This window comes from Suncus etruscus, chromosome 2 (genome assembly GCF_024139225.1).
Source record: "Suncus etruscus isolate mSunEtr1 chromosome 2, mSunEtr1.pri.cur, whole genome shotgun sequence".
Lineage (NCBI taxonomy): Eukaryota > Metazoa > Chordata > Mammalia > Eulipotyphla > Soricidae > Suncus > Suncus etruscus.
This window is the reverse complement of record NC_064849.1, coordinates 92,531,910-92,541,462: the sequence shown is the minus strand read 5'-3', so window position 1 is coordinate 92,541,462 and position 9,553 is coordinate 92,531,910.

Genomic DNA, 9,553 nt, shown 5'->3' with positions numbered 1-9,553 from the left:
ACTTGAAGGTCATGGTCCTCCAACTTGTTGCTTTGCCTTAGTGAATGGAGGATTTTCCTTACCCTCTGTAATTTTAGGCAATTGTGCATGGATATTTTTTTTGTCTGTTGGGTTGTTTTTGAGTTACACCCAATAGTGCTCCCAGGTTCCTCCTTCAGAAATTTCCTTCAGAAACTTCTGTCAGGCTTAAGGAAATGTATGGAATTTTAGGGATAGAACCAAGTTTCTCCTTAATGCAAGGCAAACACTCTACCCACTTTGCTATACCTCTGGTCCAGCATGAGTATTTTTAAGTAGAATTTATATTGAATTTTGTTTCAGAGGTCAAGAGTCTCAGAAGAAGGATTCCTGAATAAAAAGATCATGTTCATTATTTCTGAGTTTCTAAAAGAAGGAACCAGTGAGATGCAGTGAGACAGAAGAATGTAAGGGAGAAAAAGAAGGACTGGAAATGGAAAGTGCATGCATGTTTTAGAAACCATTGAAAGAACTTCCTCCTCAATAGGAGTACATGGTTCACAGTGTACAGAGATTGGTGTGGGCCAGTTCAGAGATCTAGATGCAAATCAGACTGGTCCTCATTCACTTCTTATTGCTGACTTGAGGTCTCCATTATGAGTTACCAGCCTGAGCTATACTGTGGCAACTATCATGATGAGTGCCAATCTCTCTAACACCAGGATCACTATTAGCACCATCATCATTCTCTCTTTGACCACACCATGCCAACCCGATTAGTCACTTTATTCTACATCCTTCAGGGATTAAGTAAAAAAAAGGGGGCTTTCTTCATGATTTCTTGGACCTCCTACAAGCAACAAACAAATCTTACTCAATCCAGCTACTGTGATTTTATTCTGGCAAATCTGTATTTGTACTATGACAGTACACATGGTCTATTTTCAGCTTCCTGCTTACTTGTCTGAATTTCACTATGGAATCTAAATGTTCCTCCCAGTGATGATTTCTGATTTTCTATGTTCTATCATATGGCATGATATATAGACACTCAGGAAATGGTGTTTAAAAATATGTAACTCTTGGGGCCAGAGATATAGCATGGAGAGAGGTTGTTTGCCTTGCATGCAAAAGTATGGTGGTTCTAATCCCGGCATCCCATCTGACACCCCGAGCCTGCCAGAAGCAATTTGAGCATAGAGCCAGGAGTAACCCCTGAGCACTGCTGGGTGTGACCCCCAAACAAAAAATATGTAACTATTCTATGTTTCATATAAGGCCTATCAATAATCCCCCCAAAAGTCAGCAAAGTCCAAATGAGTCTGGTAGCATCTTCAAGGGCAGAGCTGGATATGAATTTATCTACTTATCTACATGCATAGAAGCCTGTTTAGTTCTTTTTTTCTCCTGAGATATGAATTTGACTGTGATGTCAATAGGTTTCTCATTGAAGATGTTGCTTACTTTATTTAACTGGATCTCTTGACAAATTTCTAGTCCAAGCCAATAGGCTTTCTGAGAAAAAGCAGAGTGGGATCAACTTTGGTTTGTGAGTATGAAGTAGGTAGGTCTATTCAGGCACATGTTCTTAGTACTTTCTTGGACTCAGTCAATGGCACTTTGATATACAGTAGTAAACTTTATATTAATCATTGTGACAGCTAATGAGTAATGTTCAGTCTGAAAATGTGGAGCAAGGTATAGGATGTAGCCCCCTTAACACACATACAGTGGAAGGCCTGAATGGTGCAGGTATTTTTGGTGAGGAAGAAGGACATGCAATCGTGGGTTTGGATTTCAAACTAATGGTGCTTACAGCTTACATAGGAAGTTGTTGTGTCAGGGGCATTCAGTAGACAGCGTGGCATTAACAAGGAAGAAACTTCAGGAAACATGCTGAATCACAGCCAACCAAGTTCTAAGCAAAAAATAAAAACTGAATTTTGGAACTGGAAAAAGTACAACAGGTAGAGAACTTGTCTTGCATGCAACCAACACTGGTTTCATCCCCAGCATCTCTTGTGGTCCCTAAACACCATCAGGAGTAATATCTAAGTGTACAGCTGGGAGTAACCTCTGAATGTTACCAAGTGTAGCTCCTCCAAACCAAAACCAAATAAAAAAACAACTAAGCAACTGAATTTCTTTTTTAAAATTTTTTTCCATTTTGTTAAAAAAATTTCTTTATTTAAACACAGTGATTACAAACATAATTGTAGTTGGATTTCAGTCATAATAAGAACACACCCCTTCACTCATGCAACCTTCCCATCACCAATGCCCCCATCTCTTCCCGCCCCCACCCCCTGCCTGCTTTCAAGACAGGTCCTCTACATCCCTCACTCACTGACATTGTTATGATAGTTCTCAGCATAGTTATTTCTCTAACTGCACTCACCACTCTGTGGTGAGCTTCATATCTTGAGCCAGTCCTTCTGGCCCTCAACTCTAAAAATTATTTTAATATTTTTAATTTTTCTTAAAACCCATAGATGAGTGAGATTATTCTGTGTCTCTCTCTCTCTCCCTCTGACTAATTTCACTCAGCATAATAGATTCCATGTACATCCATGTATAGGAAAATTTCATGACTTCATCTCTCCTGATGGCTGCATAATATTCCATTGTGTATATGTATCACAGTTTCTTTAGCCATTCATCTGTTGAAGGACATCTTGGTTGTTTCCAGAGTCTGGCTATTGTAAATAGTGCTGTGATGAATATAGGTGTGAAGAAGGGATTTTTGTATTGAATTTTTGTGTTCTTAGGGTATATCCCTAAGAGTGGTATAGCTGGATCAAATGGGAGCTCAATTTCCAGTTTTTGAAGAATCTCTCCATATTATTTTCCATAAGGGCTGGACTAGATGACATTCCTACCAGTAATGAATGAGAGTTCCTCTCTCTCCACATCCCTGCCAACACTGATTGTTCTTGTTTTTTGTGATGTGTACCAGTCTTTGTGGTGTGAGATGGTACCTCACTGCAACTGAATTTCTTGAACTGGACTGGATTCTCACTAACAGCACATCACCAAGATGTAGTTTCTCCCTAAGCAGAGATGACAAAAGTCATGGCTGAGTCTGAGTGAAATTATGATCACAGCTGCAAAGACAATACACTGTGAGTGAGGAGATGACTGAGGATATTGAAAGTTCCTATTTTACCTTACAATATCTCTTCCGTAACGCATTGATCTATATTTTGAAATAACAAATATTTTCTGACTTGCTGACTAAAATAGATGCATCTGGAAGATGCCACAGTGCTTTCCTGTGATAGGGAGAACCCCCAAATGTTGAAATCCATGCAAGGCTAATATTTATTAATTAGATATCATGATCTGTTATTTACTTATCAAAAGAGCATATTATGTGAAATAAACTACTGCTACTCTAGATAACACTTCATTTACACGTGGAGACAAAGATCTAAGGTTAACACTATAATCTCTATTTTAAAGGAGAAGAAATCAGTCTTAGAGATGATAAAATGTATGATCCCAAATATAAGTCTAAAAGATAGAGACTTGCTCATTGTCTTAGGTCTGGAAAAGAGAGGATTGAACAAGGTTAAATTTCTTGTCAGAGCAGCCTGGGATTTAAGTCTCATGGGACAAATCTTATATTGAAGTTACTTTATTTTAGAAAACCAAATAATTTCTATAGTGCATCTCTAATGAGTCCTATTACTGTTTGTAGAAACATTTCTTTTGCATTTAAGTGTACAAATGTGGTATACATGCTGCATCTACAAACTGCAAGTCATAAATGGCATAATGACATAAATGGCATAATTTACCAGTAACTCACACTTCATGTGAACTACTCCAAGTGCATATAGTATATGATGAGAAGAATTGGTGGCAAGTAGTTGGCTATAAAAGGAGGACACAGGGTAGGAACTCCAACTCTAAAAGACAGAATTACCCTCTGACTCTTTTCCTGAACAATTCCAGTCACTTTCCTCTCCTTTGAAAATTAAGAATTATTGTTTCCAAATCATTGGCAAAAATCACCCCAGAGAGTATTTCAGATTTAAGAGGTGTGATGAGAAAAGTTCAATTCTCCTAAGCCGAGATGAAAATAGCAAAGTGCAGTTCAATACTAATTATCGCTGAGAGGGAACAAAGAGTTCAAAAAAGGAGAGGTTGGTCTGGAGACAGGTTATTCCGGAAAAGGACCTGAGTCCTGATCTGGTGGACAGGCTTCCTTGGAAGAAAAACAAGGAGGACAAAATTGGAGACACAGATGATGATAATCCCTTAACTTTTCTCCTATTGGCTCCCCTTGCCAAAGCACTTGGCATTACTAAAGTGCAGATTACAGGAGGTCACCAGTCTGTGTGCTCTGCTTTTAATAGGAGGCCTTTATTCAGCTTTATGTGATCCTCCAAGACTCTCCTTTTATCCTCCCAAATTTGATGTTAGAAGTGTGCTTTCACCCAAGGCTTGTTCTTCTTGTCATGGAGTGTTCATGGCTCTTAGAAATAGAGAAAGAACCATGGGAAGTTTGCTCCTCTGAAGAGAATATTGCATGTAAGGGACAAGACTTGTTCTCTTGATGGCCCTGTCATGCCAAGTTCTGTGTAGTTTCATTTAAGTTGCTTTTCTTTAAGTTCACATTTAGTGTGTGTAGCAGAGAGCTTGAGGTTGATTTCTGTCAGGAAGAGCTATAAAATGATTGACAGAATTTGATTTATAGGAGGAATTGGGTATTGAATTATCATATGAACTTCATGATCCTAAGGATCTTAGATTAAAGGTATATGTTTGAAATTTTATATTGAATATATGTGGGTTGAATTCACAAATGTGTATCTTAGAGTAGGTTCTCATAGACTTTTTTCTTTAGAAACATGGACAGAAGACTCTGAATGTTCAAAACAACTATACTGTGAACAACTTTGTAAAGTACAGTAGATAAGTAAAGTTAGGGGGTAAAATAATCTTTAACATGAGATTTACATTCAGCAGAATTTCAAACATGCACTGCAGTATTGTTAACTCTAGGCACTATGTTAAATAGTGTATGTCTGAATTTTTTTAATCTTATGTAATTGGAAAATTATACCAGGTGGAACAACTCTCCATTCTATTCCTGTACAGGTCCTGGAAACAAAAGTCCAGTTTCTGTTCTTTAAAGTTTAATCATATTAGAAATCACATATAAGTGAACCTGGGCAGAATTGATCCTTCTGTGATTTATTTCAAACGCCTTCCAGATTCATTCAGGTGGTATAAAATTATATGTACAATCTCCTTATTTCTGAAAACGAAATAGCATGTCATTGTATGTAGATCACATTTTCTTTGTTTGTTGATGGGTACTTGAAATAAATATTTTAATATCTTGGCGATTGTGAAGATAACAATGAGTATGAGAGTACATATAGTTTGTCCAAATTTGGATTTTAATTGTGGGAGGATTTAGACTCAGAATTGAATTTTCTGGATCATATAAAATTTTATTTTATTTTTAATTTGTTCTCCAAACTTATTATTTGGGTGCTCAGAAGGTCTGTGGTCCCTTCCAGTTATTCTCAGACAACTGACCATGGTTCAATGTGGGCCCTACAGTGTTGGAGAGTACTTAGGATAGCCTATAGATTTTAGTTTTTGGAGAGACTCAACCATTTTCTACAGAGTCTACACCATTTTACAATTCCACCTATCATGTACAAGGGTTTTGCTTTTTTCTCACACTCTCACTCACACTTATAATAAGTTTCTATTTTTGATATTAGTCTCTCTAATAGGTAAGAGTTGATATATGATTATGATTTTGATTAGAATTCTGTGATGACTTGGCTTTCTGATTTTCTGCTTGCAGCTGCAGAGGAAGATCCCAGTGAACTTAATTCCATCAATGTAGGCTGTTCTTACCCACAAGGGTGGTGCCAAACTCCTTCCTTGTGTTTATAAAGGTGCTTTGTGATTTTCCATACTTGGATTCCTGATTTCCTGCTTGAGGCTGCAGAGGAATACCCCAACAAACTTAATCCCATCGGGGTAGGCTGTCCCCACCCACAAAGGGTGGTGCCAGAGGAACTGTATGGCCACACTCATCTTTTAGCCAATGAGCTCTTCCATTTTGTGTGGAAAAAACTACAAGTAAGACAATGGTGATACAATGCAGGCCAATTCCATCCATAGATAAAGAAGTAGGCAGCTCTGATGACCCGCGAAGAGCCAATCACCTAATTCAGTGTTTTTCAATCTTTTTTTTTTTTTTAACAAAGGCACATTTTTTTTTCATAAAAAAAAATCATGAGGCACACCACCATTAGAAAATGTTAAAAATTTTAAGTCTGTGCTTATATTGACTATATATAAAGTAATTCTCTTGAATAGGAATCAAATAAACACAAATTATTTTATAATAATTTGTTGCAGTTAGAGAAATAACTACACTGACAACTACCATAACAATGTCAATGAGTGAAAGAAGTAGAAAGACTGTCTCAAATACAGGCTTGGAGGGGGAGAAGGGAGATGTGGGGCATTGGTGAAGGAAATGTTGCACTGGTGAAGGAGGTGTTCTTTATATAACTGATACCCAACTACAATTATGTCTGTAATCAAGGTGCTTAATTAAAATATTGTATTAAAACATATCTTCATAAAATCAAGAGTATAGAAATCATAAAGACAACCTTTTCATATCACAGTGCACTGAAATTAGAAATGAAATACAAAGGGACACAGAAGAAAAATTTCAACACCTGGAAATTAAATAGCTCACTAATGAGCAAACAGTATATCAGGGATGAAGTCAAAGAGGAAATCAAAACATTCTTAGAAATAAATGACAATGAAGACACAAATTACCAGAATTTATGGAACACAGCAAAAGTAGTACCAAGAGGAAAATTTATAGCTTTGCAAGTCTATATAAAAAGCTTAATGACACAACTCACAAAATTAGAAATGATCAACAAAAGGAACCAAAACTAGGTAGGCAGAAGAAAATAATAAAGTTTTGACCAGAAATCAATGAGTGGAAATCAATTAAACAATCCAAAAGATCAATTAAAGCAAAAAAATGATTTTTTTCAAAAAATAAACAAGATTGATAAACCACTAGCAAAACTCACAAAGAAATGGAGAGAGAGAAAACCTTAATAAACCGGACTAGAAATGAAAAGGGGGAGATCACTACAGATACTGAAGATATTTAAAAGGTAATCAGAGACTACTTTGAGAAACTGTATGCCAAAAAAAAAAACAAGATAACCTGGAAGAAATAGATAAATTATTGGACTCTCATAATATTCCACAGTTAAACCAGAATGATGGGGCATATCTAAACAGACCCATCACTATTGAGAAAATTAAAATGGTAATCGAAAGTCTTCCCCAAAACAAAAGCCCAGGCCTTGATTGTTTCAATAATGAATTCTTCCAAACCTTTCGAGAAAAACTACTACCAATCCACTCAGGTTCTTTCATGAAACTGAAAAATCAGGAACACTCCTAAATAGTTTTTTATGAATCTAACATCACCTTGATACCAAAACCAGACAGAGATGCTGCAAAAAAAAAAAAAAAAAAAAAGGAAGAAAGAAAAAGAAAACTACAGACCAATATCCCTGATGAATACAGATGTAAAGATCCTCAACAAAAATTCTATCAAATAGGATTCAATGTAACATCAAGAAGGTCATACACCATGACTAATTAGTTTATTTCCATGAATTTAAGGATGGTTTAACATATGTAAAACAGTCAACATATTACACTATATCAACAAGAATAAAAATAAAAATCATATTATCATATCAATAGATGCAGATAAAACATTTGATAAGGTCAATACCCATTCTTGATAAATAAAAACAGATCGGAATGAACAAAACTTTTCTCTATATAGTCAAGGCCATCACCCATAAGCCAATGGCAAATATTATTCTCAATGGAGATAAACTAAAAGTCTTTCCTCTAAAATCTGGTACAAGATAAGGCTGCCTTCTCTCACCACTCCTATTCAACATAGTGCTGTAAGTTAGTGCCATAGCAATTAGGCATATAGGAAAGAAAGAAATCAAACTCTCACTGTTAGCAGCTGACATAATTTACTATATTTAGAAAATCTTAAAGACTCCACCAAAAAGCTCCTAGAAACAGTAGATTCATATAGCAAAGTGACAGGCTACAAAATTAATAAGCAAAAATCAATGGCCTTGTACACCAATAATGATAGAGATGAAATGGACATTAAAAATTTCATTCACATCAGTGTCACACAAACTCAAATATCTTGGAGTCAACTTGACTAAAAAGGTGAAGGACCTACTCAAAGAAAACCACAATCCCCTGCTTCAAGAAATAAATGAGGACACACGAAAATGGAGACACATACCCTGATCATGGACTAACATCATTAAAATGCTCTGACACCAACATGTGCCAGATTTGATAATGACATACTAACAATAAGGAAATGGCAATATCTTGATCTAAAAGCAGGTTGTCTTATCTCACCACCTAACGATGAGATGAAATCAGAAGACATGTCATCTTTTGATCTGTGCAAAAGCCAAGATCGATAACTTCAGAAGAGTGACTGTGACAACCATGACTGGGCAGAACTTATCCTGGAACCAATAAGAAAAACCCTAGTCTAGACTTTGGCCTATGATCTGTACAACAAAAAAGATCTCTAATTCCAGAAGATAGGACAGTTTATGTCATTCACTGGAAGGAACAGTTGCCTCTCCACTAGGCTGGGGAAAGGCTTCACTAACAAAATAATGAAATTCAGAGGAAGAACCCATCTTCCTCTTAGTCTGGTTGCAGAGAACCCTGGACAAGGAGCAAAGGCTCTGTTCTCTGATGTGGGGTCCAGGAGGGTCTACAATGAGTGGACCATACGACCAATTGCCTCACTATGATCATGTCATTGAAATAATCTGAGGTCAGTTAATTTTCTGATCTCAAACCATCCCAAGATGCGCTCTCTGTGTGTGTGTGTGTGTGTGTGTGTGTGTGTGTGTGTGTGTGTGTAGGGGTAGCACTAAGAATCACTTTGCTCCTTAACAACCTTTCCAAGGTTATAGCTGAAAAGTTGAATATTAAATGTTTTTCACTGAAAAGAATGTCGGTGGACCTGAGGGATTCTTTTAAATTGAACTTGAGCTGAGTGAATCCTAATCCTCCCCAGGATATCTCAAATCTGTCTTTTTCAAAAAACTCTTTATCAAGAAAAGAACAATTGCACTGACAGTTGTCTTCAAATATACCAGGTAAAAAATCATGCATTTACTTCAATTTCCAAGCCTGGGATCTTGCAAGAGAAGGAAACCTTCTCTGTCAGGTCTGATTTCAATGTGATGGAGGCTATCTGCGGCATAGAGAAATATGGAGGTGGGAGTTTGGAGAGGAGATCAGTAGTAGTGAATGTGAATGGATATGGAATTGTGAGATTAATCCAAAAGTGATTGTGAGGATAAGTTGTATGAACTTATGATCATTAATTGTAGTTGAGAAATTTTGGAATACCTGTCATGTAAACTACATGTCAGTAATCATACAAATGCACCAGCAATATAATATAGCAACATCTCTTTTTGCAAAGGCATAATAAAAATGGGGAAAT